Source organism: Pongo abelii, chromosome 2 (genome assembly GCF_028885655.2).
Source record: "Pongo abelii isolate AG06213 chromosome 2, NHGRI_mPonAbe1-v2.0_pri, whole genome shotgun sequence".
NCBI lineage: Eukaryota > Metazoa > Chordata > Mammalia > Primates > Hominidae > Pongo > Pongo abelii.
The window spans coordinates 155,200,196-155,223,408 of NC_085928.1; the positions used below are offsets into that span (position 1 = coordinate 155,200,196).

Genomic DNA, 23,213 nt, shown 5'->3' on the forward strand with positions numbered 1-23,213 from the left:
TGTGGATTTGATTTACATTTCTCTGATGATTAGTGATGATGAGAACTGTTTTTATACTTGTTGGCTACATATATGTCTTCTTTTGAGAAATGTCTGTTCATGTCTTTTGCTCATTTTTAATGAGGTTATTTGGTTTTTGCTTGTTCAGTTGTTTAAGTTCCTTATAGATTCTTGATATTAGACCTTTGTTACATGCATAATTTGTGAATATATTCTCCCATTATGTAGGTTGTCTGTTTACTCAGTTGATAGTTTGTTTTGCTGTGTAGAAACTCTTTAATTAGTCCCATTTATCAATTATTGGTTTTGTTGCAATTGCTTTTACGACTTGGTTATAAATTCTTTTCCAAGGCCGATGTCCAGAATGGTGTTTTACAGGCTTTATCTAGGATTTTTATAGTTTAAGGTCTTATACTTACATCTTCAATCCATTTTGAGTTAATATTTGCATATGATGAAATCTAGGAGTCCAGTTTTATTTTTTGGTATATGGCTAGCCTGCTATTCCAGCACCATTTATTGAATTGGTAGTCATTTCCTCATTGCTTATTTTTGTTGACTTTGTCAAAAATCAGGTGGCTGTAGGTGTGTGTCTTTATTTCTGGGTCATCTATCCTGTTCCATTGGTCTTTATGTCTGTTTGTAAGCTATTTTGCTTAGTATAGCCTTATAGGACAGTTTGAGATTTGTTGATAGGATGCCTCTAGCTTTGTTCTTTTTGCTTGGGATTGCTTTGTCTATTCAGGCTTTTTTGGTTCCACATGATTTTTGGAATATCTTTTTCTAGTTCTGTGAAAAATGACTTTGGTAACTTGATAGGAAAAGCATTTAATCTGTAGATTGCTCTGGGCAACATGACCACTTTAACAATATTGATTCTTTCAATCCATGAGCATGAAATGTGTTTCTATTTGTTTGGGTTTAACAAAGAAAAGCCTGACCAGGCACAGTGGTGTGCACCTGTAGTCCCAACTACTCTGGAGGCTGAAGTGGAAGGATCACTTGATCCCAGAAGTTTAAGACTGCAGTGAGCTATGATCACACCACTGCACTACAGCCTGAGTAACAGGGTAAGACCCTGTGTGGGTCTTACTACAAAAACATTGTTAAAAAGAAAGTTTAACACTCAGACACCTCAGAAAAAAAATTATAACCCTACCATCCTCCTCCCCACCCCCTATTTTTTTTTTTTTTTTTGAGGCAGAGTTTCACTCTTGTCACCCATACTGGAGTGCAATGGCACAATTTTGGCTCACTGCAGCTTTCGCCTCCTGGGTTCAAGTGACTCTCCTGCCTCAGCCTCCTGAGTAGCTGGGACTACAGGTGCCCACCACCATGCCAGGCTAACTTTTGTATTTTTAGTAGAGACGGGTCACCACGTTGGTCAGGCTGGTCTCAAACTCCTGACTTCAGGTGATGCACCTGCCTCAGCCTCCCAAAGTGCTGAGATTACAGGCATCAGCCACTATGCCCAGCCTGACCCTGTCCTTTTTGTTGTAAGAGGGAAAAAAGATTTTTAAAAAATGGCTTAAGAAATAAAAAATAATAAGAATTGGCTGATAAAACTGAAAAATTCATAAAATATTTTGGCTTTAAGTATGACTAGAGTCAAGAGCCTTAAAAAATATCATCAGGGATTGATTTATATTCTCTCTCTCTCTCTCTCTCCCTCTCTCTCTCTCTGTCATCTTTATCTCTATCTCTCTGCTCTATTTTCTTAGAGAGCTGGCTTCATTCTAAAGCAGGTTCTTGAATTAAGATAGTAAGATGTCTGTCAAGGTCTACACAATCATATCGTCATGCTTCTGATTTCAATGTATATTAAAGGTAATTTTTCCTCTTTGGCCTTAATCCTTCTTGGTTTCAATTGGGCCCCTTGGAAACTCTTGAATGAATTGTTTTGGCATGAGATAATAGAGTGATTGACATAAGCCTGAGTGAAGATCCCATCACAGAGGTGATAGTAAGGTCAAGACCCACATAAACAATGTAGACAAAGAGTGAGAGAGAGGTGATATCCTAAGAAAAACAAAGGTTGGTCACCAGAATGGGAAATGGATGTTAGGCCTTCAAACAACATATGCTCACTTAAACAAATACAACTTCATCTTACTAAAACTTAAACTTCAAAGTTTGTTCAGAACCTGAGGTAAACTTAGAGTCAACTTATTCCAGAACATTAGTTTATTGATCTTATAAAATTTTTCCACCATTACTATGACTCAGTTATCCTTTGTTCTCTTCTTTGTGATTTTCTCTCCAATCCCACCCTGCTACCAGATAACACATTTGGTTACATCATAATTCCCAGAGCCTAGTCTCACTCAGTTCAATAGTACCTGCAACGAGATGTCACTTGATAGGAACATAACCTCCCTAGTCATGAAACTGCCTCTGGCAATATCCTTGACCATGGACTATAATTGAAGCTGTCTTTGTTAGAAGGAGGAATAGACAAATATTTCAATATAAACACATAGATGTATATATGGATATAGATAGATGTCTATTGGTTATCATTTTTATAAATTTACATAACTTTCAAAGTGTCTGAAGTAGTATATAGTATATACCAAAGTAAAAAAACTTTTGAAGAGAACTCTAGAATTAAAGATTTTAGTCATTTATTAATTGCATAATTAAAAAAAAATCAAAAGAGCAATTCCTCTGCCCTCTGTCGTGAAGAATTAGAGGAAATTTCTATAAAGGCTACAAATATTATTTTTGAGAAATTATATTTTCTGTATAGCAAAAAAACTAAAGTAACTTGGAATTTTAATATAGATATGAAATCAGAAAGCTAGTATTTCTTCATGAATGCTGTTTTTCTTTTCTTTTCCAGAAGGCTTAACTTGTATTTCCTTATAAAACATGAGGAATTGTGAATAACTACAGTCTAGCAAGGTTACTAAAGACTGAATAATATTTCTCCCTTCTGCAGGACTTTATCGCTGGTGTCTGTTACTATAAGGAAGATATTTTCTGTTGATATCAGGAATGCCAACTTCTAAAGTGTTCCTATGGGTAAAAGACCAGGTACGTTGACTGTTAATGCATATGCTACAGTACAAACCATACCATTATGGGCTTCCTGAGGACAAACTGAATGAACCTCTTAAGTTAAAAAAAATACAGTTGATCCTTGAACAATGTGAGGGTTAGGAGCTCTGATCCCCTTCTGTGTTTGAAACCCCAATTTAACTATTCACTCCCTAAAATCTTAACTACTAATAGACTGCTGTTGACTGGAAGTTTTACCAATAACATAAACAGACAATTGATAGATCATGTATGTCATATGTGTTATATATACTGTATTATTAATAAAGTAAATAGAGAAAATAAAATGTTATTAAAAAATCATAAAGAAGAGAAAACATATTTACTCTTCATTAAGTGCAAGTGAACCATCATAAAGGTCTTCCTTATCATCTTCACATTGAGCAGGGTGAGGGGGAGGAGGAAAAGGAGGGATTTGTCTCACTGTCTCAGGCAAAGTCAGAAGAAACTTCACACAAGTGAACCTAAACAGTTTGAATACATTTTGTCCAAGGGTAAATGTAATGGCTAGTTTTAGTTTGCAGTACTTTTTCTAGCCATGTTTTTCATATGGTACAAATTGTGAATGCTCATATTGGAAAATAAATATGCAGGTTATTTCTCTATTGTTGTGCTACATATAAATATAAACTCTTAATGGCAGTTAGAAGCACAGGGCATGTCAGGAAAACAGACAAAAAATATTATATCTAAGTAAATTAAAATCAGTTAATTGTCTTTGCTGGCAATTTCAGTTTGAGAAGGGAAACCTAGAAAGGATTATTAGAAAAGCAACAAAAAGGAATCTTTAAAAAAGGAATTTGGATGAGGCAATCTTTCAGGCCACTTCAGACATCACAAATTTATTATTCTATACCATTTCCCTTATTAATACATACTTCTACTTGTTGCTATCTATGCAAACATGTAAGCTACTACTGTCTAAACTTTATCCTTTAGTACATGTATACACACACAGCTGTATTTGCCGCCCATATTTTTTACTATCTGTTTTCTTTGTAAACAATGAATGCCAAATATCTTTATCCTGTCTCTTTCCATCATGCACCTTTAAATTCTCATATATATAAATATATATGAGATTATATTTATAATATACATTTTTTAATCTTCATTATTAACTTTCTCTTTGTGATAGGTGAAATGATGGTCTAATGAACAGTACTCTGTTATCAATTGACTGAGAAAGAGAAAACACAGGCCTAGTTTAGGAGTCATTTTGTATAATTGGCAGGGACCAGATGAAAGTGGAAAGCTGCAGCACTGCACCCATTTGAGAAACAGCCCTAAGGGATAGGGCAGAACTTTAAACAGTCCACTTGGTTGTTTATGTTTCCTGAAAGGAGACCTGGAGAGAAGTATAAGTCTGTTCAGATCTATTGGCTGTGCCCAGTAGTTTGGCTAGGTGGCTCAAAGACTTGGACAGAAAATGATCAGACAACTGGTGACAAGAAGGTGTGGGGATGAGGTGTGTGGCTACAATTTTCTGAGGGGAAATAATATGAGGATATTTGTCTCCCAGGTGAAGTCTCACCAAAGAGTAACCTCAGTACAGAAGGATTTTACTAATAAAGTGACTAGGCTGACCTTTCCTGTGGATGTCAGCCAGCCTATTCATAGCCACTCTTGTCTTTGCTGACTGGGCTCATGAACAAAGTGGACATGCTGAGAAGAATAGAGGTTACGTGTGGGCTCAGAAACATGGGCTACCATTCACCAAGGGTGATTTGACTATTGCCACTGTGAAGTTGCTAATTTTCCAGCACCAGAGACCGACACTCTGTCTCCAATATGGCACATTTCCCTGAGATGATCAGCCAGCTCTCTGGTGGCAGACTGATTGTATTGAAAGCTTCCATTATGGAATGGGCAGAATTATTTTTCTTCCTGAAATAAATATTTATTCTATAAGGATTTGTCTTAACTGTATACTTCTGCAAAAACTATCATCTACAAACTTATTGAATGTCTAGGTTGCTACCATGGTATTCCATGTAACATTCCTTTTCACCAAAGAACTCATTTCATAGTAAATAAAGTATAGCAACAGGCCCATGCACATGGAATTCACTGGTCTTACAATGTTCAGGATGCACCATTCTGAAGCAGTTGCCTTGACTGATTGGTAGAATGGCCTTTTGAAGGTTCAGTTACGGTATGAGTTAGGTAGCCACACCTTATAGGACTGGGGCAATGTCTCCCAGCATATAGTACATGCTCTCAATTAACATTAAGTAAATTGTGGCGTTTTCCCAATAACCAGCATTTATCATCCAGGAATCAAAAGGTGGAAATGGGAGTGGCTCCTTATTACCCACCAATAATCCACTAACAAAATTTTTTTTGCTTCTTGTCTTGGCAATCTTAGATTCTTTTCATCTAGAGGTTTTAATTTCAAATGGATAAACACTTCTACTAGGAGACAAAACAATGATTTTATTGGAAATTCAAACTACTACCAGCCCTATTTGGGCTACTTATGAGTTTGAATCTACAGGCAAAGAAGGGGGTTACTGCATTGGTTTGAGTGATTGATCCTGATTACCAAAGGGAAATACAACTGCTACTTCATAATGGATGTAAGGAAGAGTATGTCTGGAGTACAATAGATCTCTTAGGGCATCTCTTAGTTCGGCCACGTCCTATGATTAGAGTTAATTGAAAAGTACAGCAACTCAATTGAGACCGGACTATTAAGATCTCAAGTCATTCAGGAGTGGAAGTTTGGGTCAACCCACCAAGCAAAGAACTACAACCAGCTAAGCTGCTTGCTGAAGATAAAGAGGATATGGAATGGGAATAGAAAGAAGGTAGTTTTATTACTAGTGGTACCAACTATGATCATGTGACCAGTTGCAGACGTGAGGACAGTAATAGTTATTATGTTTTTCTTATTTTGTCATGAATATATTTGTATACATATAAATCAAACATTTTAATTTTTCCCTCTTATCCTCTTATTATCTAACATAAGATCTGCTGATGATAGATATCTTTATATCTTACTATTTAACTTTAGGGTATCAAAGAAGATGAGTGAACATCACCCAAGGACTTTTCCTTCTCTTTGGAGGAAAGAATTAGCAAGTTTTTGGTGGAATGCAAAATAGTCGTCCTATATTAAGTAGAAGCATGACTTCATTGTTGTCTTTATTTGGAGATTAAATAAGGTTTAAACAGACATTTATGAGTGCCAAGTTGATAAAAGTTAGATTGTGATGGTCAGTTCTATGTGTCAGCCTGGCTAATCTACAGTACTCATTTATTCAATTAAACACTAATCAAAGTTTTGTTGTGAAGAATTTTGTACATGTGATTAAAGCCCATAACCAGTTAACTTTAAGTAAAAGACATTATCTTTAAGTAAAAGAAATTATAAGATGTGGACCTGATTCAATCAATTGGAATGTCTTAAGATCAGAACTGAGGCTTCTCTGAAGAAGAAATTCCACCTGCAAAAATCAGCTTCAGCCCATGCCTGATAGCTCTATCCTGCCCTTCCTGACATCCTCCTCTACAGATTTCAGACCTGCTTAGCCAGGCCAACAATCAGATAAACCAATTCTTTGGAAAACAACATATAATGTATATCCCCTACTGGTTCTGCTTCTCTATTGAATCCTAACAATACTATTTTTCCTAAATCTAGAAAATACACCAAAATCACATCACTTTCATATCACAAGCTGAATTAAATCCCTCTCCCAGTCCTCATTCCTTATTCACTGATCAACAAACAGAGCTTGTATCATGGATGCACCTTATGTATTTGATTTTAGGGAAATTAGAGAGTATTATTGCTGAATATAAACTACAGAAGTATAGCAGTAACATTTTTGAAAGGAGCAAACCAATAAATAAAATTATGTCTAGACCAAATTCGTAAATAGCTATGCAGTTAACAGGACAATATGGGGAGATTTTTCCTGTAAAAGGAAATTAACAAAAGTTATTGATAAGCTGGACTTCATTAAAGTGACAAACTTCTGCTCTACAAAATATACTGTCAAAAGAATGAGAAGTCAAGTCACAGACTGAGAGAAAACATTGGCAAAAGACATATTTTGTAGAGGACAGTTATCCAAAATATACAAAGAACTCTTAGAGCTCAACAATAAGAAAATGAACAACCCCATTTTAAAATGGGCAGAAGACCAGATCAGATACCTCATTAAAGAAGATATACAGATAGCAAATAAGCATATGAAAAGGTATTCAACATCATATGTTATTAGGGCATTGCAAATTAAAATAACCATGACACACCATTATACATCTATTGGAATGGCCAAAATCCAAAATACTGACAACACCAAATGCTAGCAAGCATATGGAGAAATAGGAAATCTCATTTATTGCTGGTGAAAACTCAAAATAGTACAGCCACTTTGGAAGACAGTTTGACAGTTTCTTACAAAACTAAACATACTCTTACCATTTGCTGGCAGTAATTGCATTCCTGGGTATTTTTGTTCACACAAAATTGACATTTATGTCTACACAGAAACCTGAACATAGCAGTTTCATTCATGATTGGCCAAACTTGAGAAGCAACCAATATGTCATCCAGTAGGTGAGTGGATATAGTCTTTGATACTTCCAGACAATGAGACATTATTTAACACTAAAAAGAAATGAGCTATCAAGCATGAAAAGACATGGAGAAAACTTAAATGCATAATACTAAATGAAATAAGCCAAAATGAAAGCACTATGTACTATGTGATTCCAACTATATGACATTCTGTAAAAGGCAAAATTATAGGCAGTGGTTGCCAATGTTTAGAAGAGAGGGAGTGATAAATAGGCAGAGCCCAGAGGATTTTTAGAGCAGTGAAACTGTTCTGTATGGTATTATAATGGTGGATACATGTCATCATATACTTGCTAAAACCCACAGCATGTACAATACCAAGAGTGAGAACTAATGAAAACTATGGACTTTGGGTGATAATAATGTGTCAATGTAGGTTCTTCTAGGAAAAAGAAAATATTGCTCTCTTGGCGGATGTTGATAGTGGGATAGTTGTGCATTTGTGGTGTCAAAGGGTATATGTGAAATGTCTGTACTTCCTGTTTACTTTTGCTATGAACCTGAAACTGTTCTGAAAAGTAAAGTGTATTTTAAAATAAATAAATTTTTGAGACTTTGCCGCCATTACTAAAAAAAATTCTAAGAGCATTCAGAAAAAAATAACTATTGTCAAATCATTAAACTTGGGTGAGAAGAGAAGCTTTTTTTTTTTCTAATAATAAAACCTCTTGAATTAAGTAAATTGGGAAAATTCAAATTTGCATAAATTTGCCACTAAATCTTCATTACTAAGTTTTATTATCATAATACAATGAATTATTTAATTTTTACAAACTGGAGATAGAAAATTATTAAAAATGTATACTGGATAAATCATTTATAACTGCACAATCACAAACCATGACCAACCTAATACAAATGTGCTCTATTAAGAGTATCTTATATTGTGATTTCATTATATGTTAAATTACCACATTAAAATTGCTTAGCTAACATAATAAGATGATGTTAATATATAGTAAAACATATTAAACTATCTAAAGGAATATGGAAGGAAAAGATATTTTTATAAAGTATCTACCTTATTTACCAGGGATTATATTTTAGTATAAGCAAAATTTTAGTGAAGAAATTTGCAATGCTGAAAGATAGTGACATTTACAATAAAATGAATCTTTGCTTGGATAGAGAGAGTATTGAATGTTTTGGTTTAATAATCACAGTGCCAAAGAACTGATTATTTCTCTAGCAAAAAAAAAAACCAAACAGGCCTACTAGTATGAAAGGTGTCAGCAATGAACTGAACATTAGCTCAACATATATGAGACAGTTCATTGCAGCTTCAAGCTAAATATAAGAGTCTGTTATTTTTTACACTTCTCAAATTTATACCATTTCTAAAATAATCCATATCTTGACTCACTGCATCAGGGGCCTCCAGCCCACATACATATTTATTGGATTCATTTTTCATTCTCCATATTGAGTCAGACTGTCTTGTGGATCTCTGATATTGATCTCTTCCTGTTCTTTTCAGTGGTCACAAGCTTGTCCAAGCTCTAAGGCCACAAACATGCCTGGATTAGTAAAAATAACAAAAGCATCAGCCTCCAGTTAACACTTTTCTGTACTCCTAACAATCATATGTACAATAGCAGCAGTAACTTTTATTGAGCAATTATGAGCCCCTAAATCTGACAGAATAGGAAAAAAAATACATTACGATCAAAATTCTTTGGACAGAGGTAAGCAAACCTATTTCAACAAAAACGTCTAAGATATAAAAGTTTGTCCTGGAGCCACTCATGGTTCCTTTCAAAGCTTTGTTACACATCTTTGATACCTTTGCTCTTCACTACAAGTAACCAGAATTTCATCAGCTCCACTCTATGTTTCCAAAATATCTTTTTCCTCCAGAAAATCACACATTTAAGTTCCTCTTTAAAAAAATAAAAAATTTCTTCTTTTTTCAGTTCACATACTTCAATGGTGAAAAACAATTTAGGATATGAAATATTTCATTTATTCATATCTGATAAGAGTTCAATATGTTAGCACCTTCATTTCAACATAATACTACATTTATCCAATAATAAATGTCATGGGGAACTCTCAGAGAGAATGATATTTGGGTCAACGTATTGGTTTTGTATATAGGGGTTTTAATTATGCTAAACAATAGCTCATGTTTTATAATATTGACAGAAGAAAGTATTTTTGCTTTTTCTCAAACCTCAATTAATTGTGAATCTCTTAATTATAAGCTGGGTCGACTGTTATCATAACGGTGTGTGCAAGGCAATCCATGGAAACATAAGCAAAATATACTGCCTTCTTGTTCTAGTTAACAAGTACTAAATTACAGACCTCCTCAAACTTGCTGTAAAACAATACAATATTTTTTTGCTGTGAAACAAAACAATATTGTGCTGTAAAACAGTAACAATAACTTTTCTAGCTCGTGCATGTGCAGTTTCGGCAGGGCTTGATGAGGACAGCTTGTCTCCGCTCTGCACAGCATCAGCTGGGGAATGCAGCTGAAGACTAGATGCATCTGAAAGATTCCTCACTCACATGCTTGACAACTGATTTTGTCTCTCAGCTGAGGCTGTCAGCCAAGAATAACTACACATGGCCTCCCAGCATGGTGGCTGGGATCAAAAAGGAAGCATCGAGAGACAGAGAGAGAGAGAGAGAGAGAGAGAAGCTAGGAGAAATCTATATTCCCTTGGAAGTCACTTTCTGACTACTCTGTAGGGTGAAACAGTCAATAAGCTCTACTGGAAACCCTGTCTCAAGTAAAAATAAAAAAATTCGCCGGATGTGGTGGTGCATGCCTGTAATCCCAGCCACTCAGGAGGCTGAGGCAGGGGAATTGCTTGAACTCAGGAGGTGGAGGTTGCAGTGAGCCAAGATGGAGCCACCCTGCACTCCAGCCTGGGCGACAGAGAGAGACTCTGTCTCAAAAAAAATTTAAAAATACTCTTTGCGAATAAGCTAAAGACTAAGATTTGTGCTAATAACAAAAGACATGTGAACAGTGAGAAAATAGGAGCTGGCGCTTTCCCTTCTCTCCCAGGAAGTTCTAATTTGACCAGAAGACAAGATAAAAATCTAATCATATCAGAAAAAAAGCTGCCCAAATATTTTTTAAATTACCAAGAGAGCCATTTGAAATATTTAGAAAAGGATGCTCCTCTAAGTTTATATTGTTCATTGAGATGTTAGTAAATTATATGAACCTATAGTGATTTATAAACATTTAAAATTTAAGCAAACAGAATATGAAGACAAAGCTTTAAGGTCATATAATATTCATACTAGTAATTTATTTAACATCTCTAAATACGATGATAAAAGACCTTCTTAGAAGCCAGTTCCAAGGCTTTTAATATATTAGTACAATATTCATGTGAAAATAAATATATAGAGATATGTATAAAAATTTAAAATATATAAATATGTACAATTACGTGTTCAAATATATATATTGTTAACCTGTATAATGTATACATAAATATATATACAATGTAGAAATTTATGTAAACTCTCTAAATATGTATGAACAAATATTTGTGAGAATCATATATATTTCTTTAGCTTTTTTTTTTTTTTTAGGTTTTGTCTCCTTGAAAGCGCATCTCCATGAAAAACCCTGACAATCACACAAAAAAAGAACTACGCTTCATGGAGAGAGAAAAGCCATGGGGAGATTTCTCATTAGTCACCTGCATGAACCCTCTTGAAGCTTCCAGCACAGCCCGGCTACCAGCTGAATGCAACAGAGTAAATGACCCCAGCTGAAGCCACATAAAGCAGAAGCATTGCCCAAAGGAGCGCCATCTGAATTTTACACTCATTCATTTTAGCCAAATGAAATGAAATGATTGGTTTTTTAGCCCTTTATTTTGTTAAGCAGCAATAGATCATTGAAATGATGAGTATTTGTATGTAGATCCTATTTTGTGATTTGGCCTCTGAAGAAAAGTTTTTTGACCCATTCCTTAGAACCTGCTTGGTTTCATGAATTGTTACTGTCTTTCAAAAACTCAGAAATATGTGGTGTTCAAATATTCAAAAAGCATAAAATTTGCATAATTTATTTTAAAATTTTATATATATATATAACTTGCAAAATTACATATATATGTTTTTAAGCTGATACTTGAATAATCTTTCTTGGAACAGGCAGGATAAATTAGAAGACCTGCCAAAATACTATCCAGTCTTATAAGTCTATAAAATATTTGTGAACATAACCAAAATGTTCTACATTTATACAGAAATGAGAAAATTTATTTTTATTGAAAATCACATGCTTTATCCTGCAATAGCTACTTATTAGTTCTGTGACCTTGAGCAAAGTACTTAACCTTTCTGGTCCTCTGTTTCTCCACCTTCAAAATGGGGATGATAACAAAGGATTATTTTTAGAATTGTGCAAATAAATATATGTACAGTGTCTAGCACATTTTACATTCTTTATAAATGTTAGCTATAATTATTTATCATAGGTACTTATGTAGGTCAATTCTCTAACATATGACTCTTTTATATCACCCACAGTGAATTTTCTGACTATAACTGCTAATGCAATTTAATCTCAAATGCTTCACTTACTGTACACATTTCATTCTGCATAAAATGTATGACTGTTCACAAACATTAATATTTGAATATAATCTATATGTTGACTATATAGTCGTAATATATGCATTACTGAAGAATCCCACATTCAGCTCCAATATTTTAGTTAATTGAAAAATGTCTTAGGTAATCAAATCTTACATTTTAATGAAAATGGACTTCTTTAATACTGTGCATTAAAAAGTAAACAGTGTAGTTATGTTTTTATATACATATTTGGCATAAAAGTTTAAAGTCATACAAAAAATAATTTAAGGCCATTAGGGTATTTCAAGACTAAATTGCCCAACAAATTTTCTCAAGTGAAAAACTCTAAAATGCCAGGTGTCATATTAAAGTTAAACTGAAATTTTACAGAGGCTACAGATTTTAATTAGTAAAGATAGGATATAAAAATTATCTCATAAAAAATTGTTATTCATGTTAAAGCTTTTATTTAAATACTAAGAAGGAAATTAGCCAGGCATGGTGATGCACACCTGTAGTCCCAGCTACTCAGGAGTCTGAGGCAGGAGAATCGCTTGAACTGGGGAGGCAGAAGTTGCAGTGAGCTGAGATCGCACCACCCCACTCCAGCCTGGGCAACAGAGCGAGACTCTGTCTCACAAATAAATAAATAAATATTAAAAAGAGCTTGGCCCTCAGCCAGAATATTTTTTGTTTTATTTTGTAATTCTCATTTATATGTTACTATTACAGAAATAAATAATTTTAGAAAATAATTATCTTTCTATGTTAGAAGATGATTGACTGTTGCCAATATGTATTCAAGGAGTTTGAAGCTATAACTAAGAATTAGGATAAACCCAAGCAAACAAAGCCTCTAGAAAAAAAATGTACCAAAACAAATTGTTGTGTTGATGTGTGTGCATGTGTGTGTGTGTGTTTAATTCACTTCTAGGTTTTTTGTATTCTTGATATTGTCTCACATTGCAGTTAATAAAAGCGAACTGTTAAATGTACAGAAGAGAAACACCAACCCATATTATTTTGATCTTGTGAACAAAGATATACTTGACATTGTAAATGTTTCAGTGACAAAAGTTGATGTTTTATCTATAAGTATACTTCTTAGAAGCCAGGGATGTACAATAGCCATAAAACAACTCTGTAGGAAGTGTGTAGAATTGTTTTCCTTAATTCTTCATCCTTATGGAAGTCATAAAATCCTTAGAGGGGATTTGTCTATTAGAGACAATAATTTCTGCCCACTACACTCTAACAAGTTTAAAATTTTCACAGAGATTTGCTGTGTTCAGATTGCTGCCAAGAACTTAAACTCCTTATAATAATATGTCATAACAATGGTAGAAATAGTTTTAATATAAACACACACTAAGACAATGGACAAGAAGACCTGAAAGATATCAGTGTAATTTTAGACTATAAAAAGCATACATATCTTAAAAAATTGATGATCGAATTTCTGAAGATGACATGAAAAGCAGGCCAATATATACACTGTAATATTCTGAAAGGGCTAAGGAACTGATGGCACGAAATACTGTGGAAAATGGCTTTGAAGCAGTGGTTGAAATCAGGAATAGCGTTGAAAATTCTGTATAAGGAGCAGTGAAACACTTGATCCTTTCTCAGATTCAGCACCACCATGTAATCACTCCTCTACTAAGCAGGAAACTAAAAGATTTCATTTACAGAGAAATTGAAGTATAGGGGCCCCAGACCAGGGAAACCAAGCACTGTAAAGAAAGCAGAAGAGGGTCCTACTGTAAATTCAACCAGATACCCCCGGTCCCATGAACAGTGGGAGTCAGACATATACTTTCTAGGCAAGACATTAGAAGATGCTTTTCTGGTGAAACTGACTATCCCCAGAAAAAAGGAAACACAAGTACTCCTATTGAGGGGTCCATAAATAAAATAATCAAATTGTGTCTCAATCACTCTAAAGTGAAGCCTTCCATTTACAAAAAGTTTCTACCAAAATTTTAGTGTCTCTATTTTAGTTATGAACAAAAATACACAAAGGATTTGATAAAAGAAAAGAAAAACAGAAAAAGAAGCCCAGAGAAAACAAAGACAATGTGGGAGTAAAAAATTTTGAAAAGCTTTGGCAAAAATCCAAACAAATTAATACATTAATGTATTTGTAATACATTAGATCAATACATTAGATCAGTCAAGATGCTGGCAGAAAAAATATGGTACACACAAAATGTGACACTAAGGAAACTCCAATGATGGCACTTATCTACCAGTTTTGAATATTAACAGCAACTAACAAGAGATGCTAAAGCATCCCTGGCCTAGAAAAGGCATGGAATTTTGATCACCTCTAGGTCTGAAGAGGTTGGGAAAACATATTTTTCCAGAACTATGAGAGTTGTAAATATAAAAGAGGGCCTCCAGACACAAGCTGTGTCCTTTGAGAGAGAAAACAATTTACTGCCAATCCACAACCTGACTGGAAGAAGTGAGGAGAATAAATACTCTCCTCACTTCTTCTTCTTCTCCTGTATGTCTCTGTCCGTCCTCTGATCTCCTGCCCATGACCCCCTGTGTTAAATCTCAACCAGATGCCAGAGGACAAGGGAGCTCTAGTGATGCAACCCATATAACTCAGACCACAGGGATCAGCTAGGATCACAAATGAGGGGAAGAAGGATAGAGAGTGAATCTTATGGGATAAATGGAGAACATCCTGAACAGAGAGTAACAGAAGATGAAAACACATCCATAAAATCAAAAGAGAATGATATTTTTAAAAGAATGGGCTACCAGAAACTAATAGTAGATACATAAAAATTAAAATATTTATCATATATTTATTTGTGTATATATTAAACATACTATGTATATAATCATTAGAAAGTCTTTACATTTGGAAGATAACATTTGGGAAATTTCAAAGACAGTTGAGCAAAAAGATAAGTGATGTGAAATAGGCGACAATAGACTACAAATTCGAAGATTATCTAGGAGGTCCCCATCCAATATTAGGAATTCCAGCAAGACAAAGAATAAAAGTCAGAGTGGGAGAAATAAAAAAAAATCTGTCAGAATTGAAAGAAATAAGTCTAGACATTGACAGTGTCAAATACATGCTGAGGAGGATTAACATTAAAGACTCCTCCCTCATCTAAAATATTAAAATAGCACAATTACTGAACTCCAATGACAAGGAATAAATCCTAAAGGCTTTCGGTCACCAAAAGCCAGTTCGGTAAAATGGCATATAAATAAGAGTGGCCTTTGAAATTCTCAATGGCTCCTCAGGACACCAGAAGACCATAGGGAAAGCCTTCAATGTCCTAAGAGAAAATAATATTCAACTTAGATTCCTAAAATCAGCCCAATTTACAATTCAAGTTTTGAGGTGAAAACAGAGATATTTTGATACATGCAAGTGCTCAGAAAGTTCAAAATTCACAAATTATCTCCAATGGAAGACTCTTTAGAAGTCCACATGAAATGACACTCTCATGTTTTTCTCCAACTTCTGATTGTTCCTTCTCTTTCTTTGCAGGCTAATCTTTCCTTATGTAAACATTAACATACGCTGTTGGGGGTGTGTGTGTGTGTGTATAATCTTTTCCTTTTATTTCTTCACTAAAGATGTATCTGTTCACATATACGTGCATACATATGCACATATGAACTAATATAAACATATACCGATATCTATATATAACAAAAAAATCTTAAATTTAGATTTTTTAATTTGAAAGGACTTCTGAAGAGATGTTATTAATAGTATTTTAAAAGTCTGGTCTTATTTTTATATTAGTTTGACATGTGAAATAAATATGTCGAACCAAAGTCTTTCCTTTTCTAATCCATATATCAAGAATTAGAAGCTGATGTGTTCCACTTCCAAAAGTAAACTTTTTCAAGCTATAAAGTGTTTCAAAGGTTGTCAGCCCTCTTTCAGAAACTACTTCCTCATTGTTAATGTTTGAATGGTAACAATGCCTATATCATAGGCTGATTTGGAGGCTTAAATGCAATCATGTAAGGTAAAGTGACTAGATATAATAGGTGCTCTAAAAATGTAATTGTTTTCACTTTGGCTTGCACTATTTCTTACCTCAGTCTAAGCTTCAATAGAAAAGATGAGAACTTAAGTTAGGAAATGAATATTCAAAAGAGAAGAAGGTTCTAACTAAAGAAAGCGGAAAAATGAAGTCAAAATTACTCGGGTTAGGGGTCATAGGGTTATTTTATTAGCTGTCATGTGTATAGAATTTGGGGGGGTAGAACATGAATTTAAAAAAATTTCCTCTGTTTTGTGAGATACAATTCTCCTTTACTGAGTTTTAAAGATTACCTCAGGCTTGTTCTCAGGCTTGAGTTGAATTTGTGAGTGTTTTGAATGTACAAAACTACTGATATTTATCTTGAAGCAAGAGCAAGAAAACTAAATTGTACTCATATTGCAGAAGAAACCACTGCAAATAAGCTTATTGTACGTAGTTACTGCCTTCATCGGTGGCCCATTCTAAAAGACTTTTCCTAATCACTGTTTGACCATAAATAACCCCGCCTGCCTTTTTGCCTTATGTGTGTGTCATATGTTATGGCCTGTGTTTAGATATCTTCACTCTCTTTTACTTTGGTGGCGTTGAGAAAACTTATCCTTTTAATATGCATTGATACTTCAGAGTGACCTCTCATAGACAGCACTTATGATAAATTAAATCCATTTTCTTTATTTTACAGATGAGAAATCCTAACCCAAATAAGTGAATTTAATTTGTCAAGGTCAAACAGCTAGCAACTGGCAAAAGACTTAGAGCTCATGTCTCCTGAACCTAGCTCAGCCTGTAATAAAAACTTCTCACCTTGTGTTTTTCTGAAGAATCAGAGATTTGTTAAGTAATTTAAATGTAATTATATCTCTCTAGAATTAAGCCAAAATAACATCTTCATTTTCTCCAATAACATTTTTTCAACATATACCTCTGACTACTCTACCTCAGTCCTTGGGGAAATCTATACATGCTTTCTTGACTTAAAATCCAAGATCATTGCTGAATAAAACCATTGCAGCATAAAACTTGGAATTTGACAAGCATTTCCAAATAGAAATATCCACTGTAGCCAGAGTCCCTCTAACTTAAATTTATTTTGAATATTCTTTGTCGCTTCTATTATGATTTCAATTATCAACACATACCTATCTTTTAAAAAAATTATAGTTGTATAATGCCATGAGGGACAAATTTATGAAAACCATTAATTTTCCTATTTGCAAAAGTCTGTTGGCTTCACGTCAGGATTCCGTTGTGAGAGCTGTTTGAACTGCTAGCTAGCTGTTAGAACTCATTGTCATGTCACTGAAGCAAAGCTGTCCTAAATGAAGACAAAGTAGAAATATTACTCCTGTCAAATGAAGTTACCGGGATCTGACAGAAGCTGTTATTGCCTTAATACCAAATTTCAAAGTCTTTTATGCATGATCTGTTTCATTATAGGAACCTACTCTCATGGGATTTATTATATTTTCATAACAGCGAAAAAGTAATTTGTTGTATTCACCTATGTACAATGATGGATTAACAGTCTGAATCCTGAAGATATCATCATCAGCGACATTATCATTGATGCCAGTGTGATGAGCTCAATAACCCTAGCAATTTAGTCGCAAAAGCACCATTACGGTATTTTCTGTCAGGAAAAAAACAAATAGTGACCTTACAAAAAAAAAAAAATCTCTCCCTTATAAGAGAAAACTTGGAAACTTTTATTGTCATTGATTCAGATAAAAAATGGAGGTCATTTGAAATAGATTACTTGAAACTTTCATGAATAGTTGCCAAACATTTAATCTGAGAAAAATTTTATTAAAATATGATGATATGTGATATAATAAGATATAAGCATTTTCAAGATAATTTATTTTTTCTCTTTAAAAAACTAATTAGCATAGAATATGTTTAACATTTAAAGGTGAAATGTTTTCTGGTTCTTAAATTCCAAGTCTAAGCAAGTATTCATTAATTTAATGATTATATATATTTTAACAGATTACTTTTTTTACCAAAAAAAATTTTATATTTTTATGTAGTTCAAAAATGTCTGTATTTTTATTGTGATTTTTGTCTCTCATTTCATGTTTCTAAAGATCAAGTCTATGTGATTATATAAATATTTACCTGTATTTTTTGTTAATAGTTTTTAGCTTCAACTTTTTTAATATTCATGAATTTATTTCATCTGGAATTGTTGTTCATGTATTTTATCATTAGAGTAACAGATTTAATCAATTATTTTTCCCAAGTGGTGATCCAGAGTACCCCAGGACATTTATTGAATAATTCATTCTTTCTCAACTTTTGTAAGATGCTACTTTTATGATTAACTAAAATGTTATATATTCTGGGAAAAGATTTTGTACTTTCTGTTCTGTGATTGATCTATGTAATAATGTATAAATATCACAATAATTATAATGGCATTATCTTATATTTTAAAATCTATGATTAGAAGCTTTTCTTGATTACTCTTTTTTAAGTTCATGCCATTTTCCAAATAAACTTCACAATTACAGTGAGTACAGTTCTTTTAAAAAAATACCTTTTTGTTTACATTTAGAAAAATTTATTACGTATTCCAGTAGAGAAATGCTTTATGCCTCTCCTATTAAAATCCTCTCTTTTACTCTGGCTAAGAATTTTGAACAGTTTTGCACAGCTTAGTATACTTTTGCTTAAATTTTTTTCTTGGTATTATATTTATTATTTATTAAATTCTTTTTGTTTTATTATTAGGTTGCTTTTTATATTTTTTTACTTTCCATTTTATTTTTAACAGATTGCTTCTCAAATAGTAGAAAGACATTAATTTCATATATTTGTTTTAACATGCTGAACTCAAACATTTTAAAGTGTTCTAGTGATTTTCTTGGGTTTTCTTGCTAGGTAAGTATATAATCTGTTGGTAATGATATTTTGATTTTTTTCTCAAACTTATGACTAAGTTATTTTTTGGTCTTATTCCTTTACCCAACATTTCTGGAATAATGTTAAATAAGAATGGTAAAATGAGCAGATATATCTTTTTCCTATAGGTTTTTTTATAGACAGATATATAGATAGATATTATAGTTGTGTGAGGTAAACTAAAGTAATATTTTATTATCCCCTTCAACAAAAGGAAGTACCTGCTTTAGTCATCTATGACTCTGGAAAACAGCATTATATTTCTTATATATTAAATGTTCAAAAATAATTATTAAATAAACAAATAAGTAAATACAAAGTAAAGCAAATTATAAACAAATCCATAATGAGTGCACTTCATAACAAGTACCTGTTTTACCTGAAGCTACATTTTTTTCTTATGCCTTAAGTATTTTCCTAAGAGTGTTCTAGCTGCCTTCCTTGCTCTTTATCAAATTCTTTCTCATGGTTCTGAGATCTGCTCCCAAAGACCATTCTCAAAGCTGGAAGCCTGACACTATTCCAGGCTTCCTCCACATTGAATGCCCACTTGAGCAATGCATCACTGTTTTTAAGGTACTGTCTATGACAAACACATTTGCTGGTATCCCACACAAACCAAGTGACCTCCTTTCTCTGATAACTGCCCCTAGCTGTCATAACTTTGCTCTGTGTCCCTCACCAACTTGCTTCTGTCAGTTGGATCAGAAGTGGACACCAGACAAAAGCCAAACAGCTGGGATCCTGAATGGAGAAGATATAAACTTGAAAGCTAAAGAATATACTCTACATGACATGCCTCATGGAGTAAGAAGTTGAGGAACTAGGTTGAGAGAGAATGAAGCAAAAAGAAACAAATTAGAGGAGAATTAGAGAATTTTCCCAGGATGTATGGTTTGTTTTTATTTTTTGATATTTTTTCACATCTCGATAGCTTCATTTTGTCTCTCAGTTTTCTTAAAATAACTTTTTAAGGTTTATGTAACATCTCCTCTTTTTTATTAGCTAGTTTTTGCTTGCTTCTGTGACTTCTGACCAAAGTATCTTCATGACGACGCTATCAACATATATCTCCTCTATTTTGAGAAACTTAATTGTCTCTCTGAAGACACTGCTGAGAGCTTTATATTTATTGATTCAGCAATTGCAATTGGGTACAATATCTGGAGCCAGACTGTGTAGATTTGAATGCCTTCTGTATCATTTACTAGTCTTGAGACTTCGGTCAAATGCCTAACTTTTCCATGTCTTGTTTTCTTCATCTGTAAAATAGCAAGGATAATAGTACCTACTTCACAGAGAATGGAAATTCAAGCAAGCAGTATTTGTAAACCACTTAGAAAAGTGTCTTACACATAGTTTGATAAAACATAAATGTTTTGTAAATAAGAAATCTCGTTTTAAAAACTAGCTCACTGAATTGTAAGCACTGATTGTACCTATCGGATGCATTTGTTTTTTGTTTTTTTTGCTAGAACAAGATTTCTCTCAACATACATGAGCATCTCGATCCCCGTCCCAATCTACTGTTGCTTTTAAACGTCGTTATATTTACAACCAATGCAGGAAGCCATTTAAAGGTGCCTCTGCCACCACAGACCTTGCAGTTAACTCCACCCGGACCCAACCTTCACAACGCAATCCCTGACTCAGGCTTCGCTCCAGATCGCCCTGGGCTTGCTTCTCGCGCCCCTGTGCAAGCCCACCTGAAAAAGCTTAGTAGCTTTTCCTGGAATAACTGTGATGAAGGGAAGGACCCTGCGATGATCAGAGGCGTAGCTCTGGAGCCTGACCCCATCATCCTTCCTGAGAACGTGACCCTCAGTCTCCTGGGCAGCACCACTGTCTCCCTGAGTTCTCGTCTGGAGATGGATTTGGTTTGGGAGAAGGAAGTGGCTGGCCTCTGGATCAAGACCCCATGGCAGCTGTAACTTTGAACACTTTTGGGGGGCCCTGCCCAGAGCCCCTACATACCTATGGGCTTCCTTGCCACTATCCCTTCGAAGAAGGAACCTACTCACTGCCCAAGAGCAAATTCACTGTGCCTTACCCGGAGCTGCCCAGCTGGCTCACCACCGGGAACTACCGCATAGAGAGCATCCTGAGCAGCGGCTGGAAGCGTCTGAGCTGCATCAAGATCGCTGCCTCTCTAAAGGGCATATAGCACGGCATCCGTCACAGCAGAATGGAGGGGTGTGAGGAAGGTCCCTTTTCCTCTGTCTTGGGTTTGCCAAGGCCAAATTCCCACTCTCTGTCCCCCTTTAATCCCCTTTCTACAATGAGTTTGCTACCCTTACTGAAAATCATTTTGTGCCACTTGACATTTTAGGCTGGGTCAAGCCACCCTGGCCTAAGGGAGGATGAGATGGAGAGTTCTTGATAGCCCAGGGCATCTGCTGGGCTGACCACGTTATCCATCCCCATTAGACATTCTCTCTAAAGAGCCTCGCTCATTTCCAAAGCAGTTGAGGAATGGGAACCAGTGTGTTTTAGGACCTGAAGAATCTTTATGACTTTCTCTCTCTCTCCTCTCTCACTTTTTTTTTTTTGTTACTACGTTAAAGGCAAAGTGAGAGTATTAACGACTTTGTTCTACTCCAGCCCCCTGTTATAACGAAGAGGCGAAAGGAGTTGCTCTTAGTCTATTCCTCCCTTAACTTCTGTTGCTAATTTTGATTTCCTTTGCATATTTGCCCAGTTAATACTAGTGTGCAGTATATCCTGGAGAGGTAGGGTATGTGGGGCAGGAATCCCTTGGGGGAGATATTAGGAGTGCTCTGTTGTCTACAAACTCAGGTACTCGCAGGGCTTAGCAAGAGACTTAAATGAGTGACAAGGACTATGAGAAACATGTTGATTCCAGGCTTGACTTTGATTTTTCCTTTTTGATTAAAGATAATACTACAATGTAAATATTTCTTATACGATAAAGAAAGTCACAGCACATGTGCATTGATACAAGGCTGCTGAGGCCTGGTCTCCAGTTGTAAATATAATTAAGGGTGGCACAAACTGGAGAGTGTATAGCCAGTCTGTGAAGTCAACTGCTACCTAGCTATGACCAGTCAGTGTCACATAAGAATAGTGTGGGCCCAGTATTGCCAGATAGTTTCAATGTTTATTCCTAGAGTAGCCAAAAATCCAGATTTTTGTATGAAATGTTATCATTTTAAAATATTGGCAACTAATTTTTTTTAAACACTGTGTGGTGTGATGTATCCCAAACGGAAACATCAGTGAGACAGTCTGGCTCATGGGTGGCCACCTCGCAACCTCTGATCTCAGACCATGCATCCCTTGTGCTTTTTTTTTTTTTTAATGCTTTAAGTTTTAGGGTACATGCGCACAACGTGCAGGTTTGTTACATATGTATATATGTGCCATGTTGGTGTGCTGCACCCAGTAACTCGTCATTTAACATTAGATATATCTCCTAATGCTATCCCTCCCCCTTCCCCCAATCCCACAACAGGCCCCAGTGTGTGATGTTCCCCTTCCTGTGTCCATGTGTTCTCATTGTTCAATTCCCACCTATGAGTGAGAACATGCAGTGTTTGGTTTTTTGTCCTTGCGATAGTTTGCTGAGAATGATGGTTTCCAGCTTCATCCATGTCCCTACAAAGGACATGAACTCATCCTTTTTTATGGCTGCATAGTATTCCATGGTGTATATGTGCCACATTTTCTTATTCCAGTCTATCATTGTTGGACATTTGGCTTGGTTCCAAGTCTTTGCTATTGTGAATAGTGCCACAATAAACATACGTGTGCATGTGTCCTTATAGCAGCATGATTTATAATCCTTCGGGTATATACCCAGTAATGGGATGGCTGGGTCAAATGGTATTTCTAGTTCTAGATCCCTGAGGAATCGCCACACTGACTTCCACAATGGTTGAACTAGTTTACAGTCCCACCAACAGTGTAAAAGTGTTCCTATTTCTTCACATCCTCTCCAGCACCTGTTGTTTCCTGACTTTTTAATGATTGCCATTCTAACTGGTGTGAGATGGTATCTCGTTGTGGTTTTGATTTGCATTTCTCTGATGACCAGTGATGATGAGCATTTT

The 23,213-nt window shown here is 34.9% G+C and overlaps 1 long non-coding RNA gene and 1 pseudogene across 1 annotated transcript; both read left to right on the forward strand.

Moving 5' to 3' along the window:
- The first annotated feature begins 2,946 nt into the window (after positions 1 to 2,946).
- On the forward strand, positions 2,947 to 11,587 carry LOC129058349 (uncharacterized). The gene is made up of 3 exons (XR_008523455.2): positions 2,947 to 3,036; positions 7,565 to 7,633; positions 11,213 to 11,587. It is a non-coding gene; the product is annotated as an uncharacterized LOC129058349 (long non-coding RNA).
- A 9,170-nt stretch (positions 11,588 to 20,757) lies between these two features.
- On the forward strand, positions 20,758 to 21,307 carry LOC100459738 (ganglioside GM2 activator-like; annotated as a pseudogene).
- Positions 21,308 to 23,213: the final 1,906 nt, after the last annotated feature.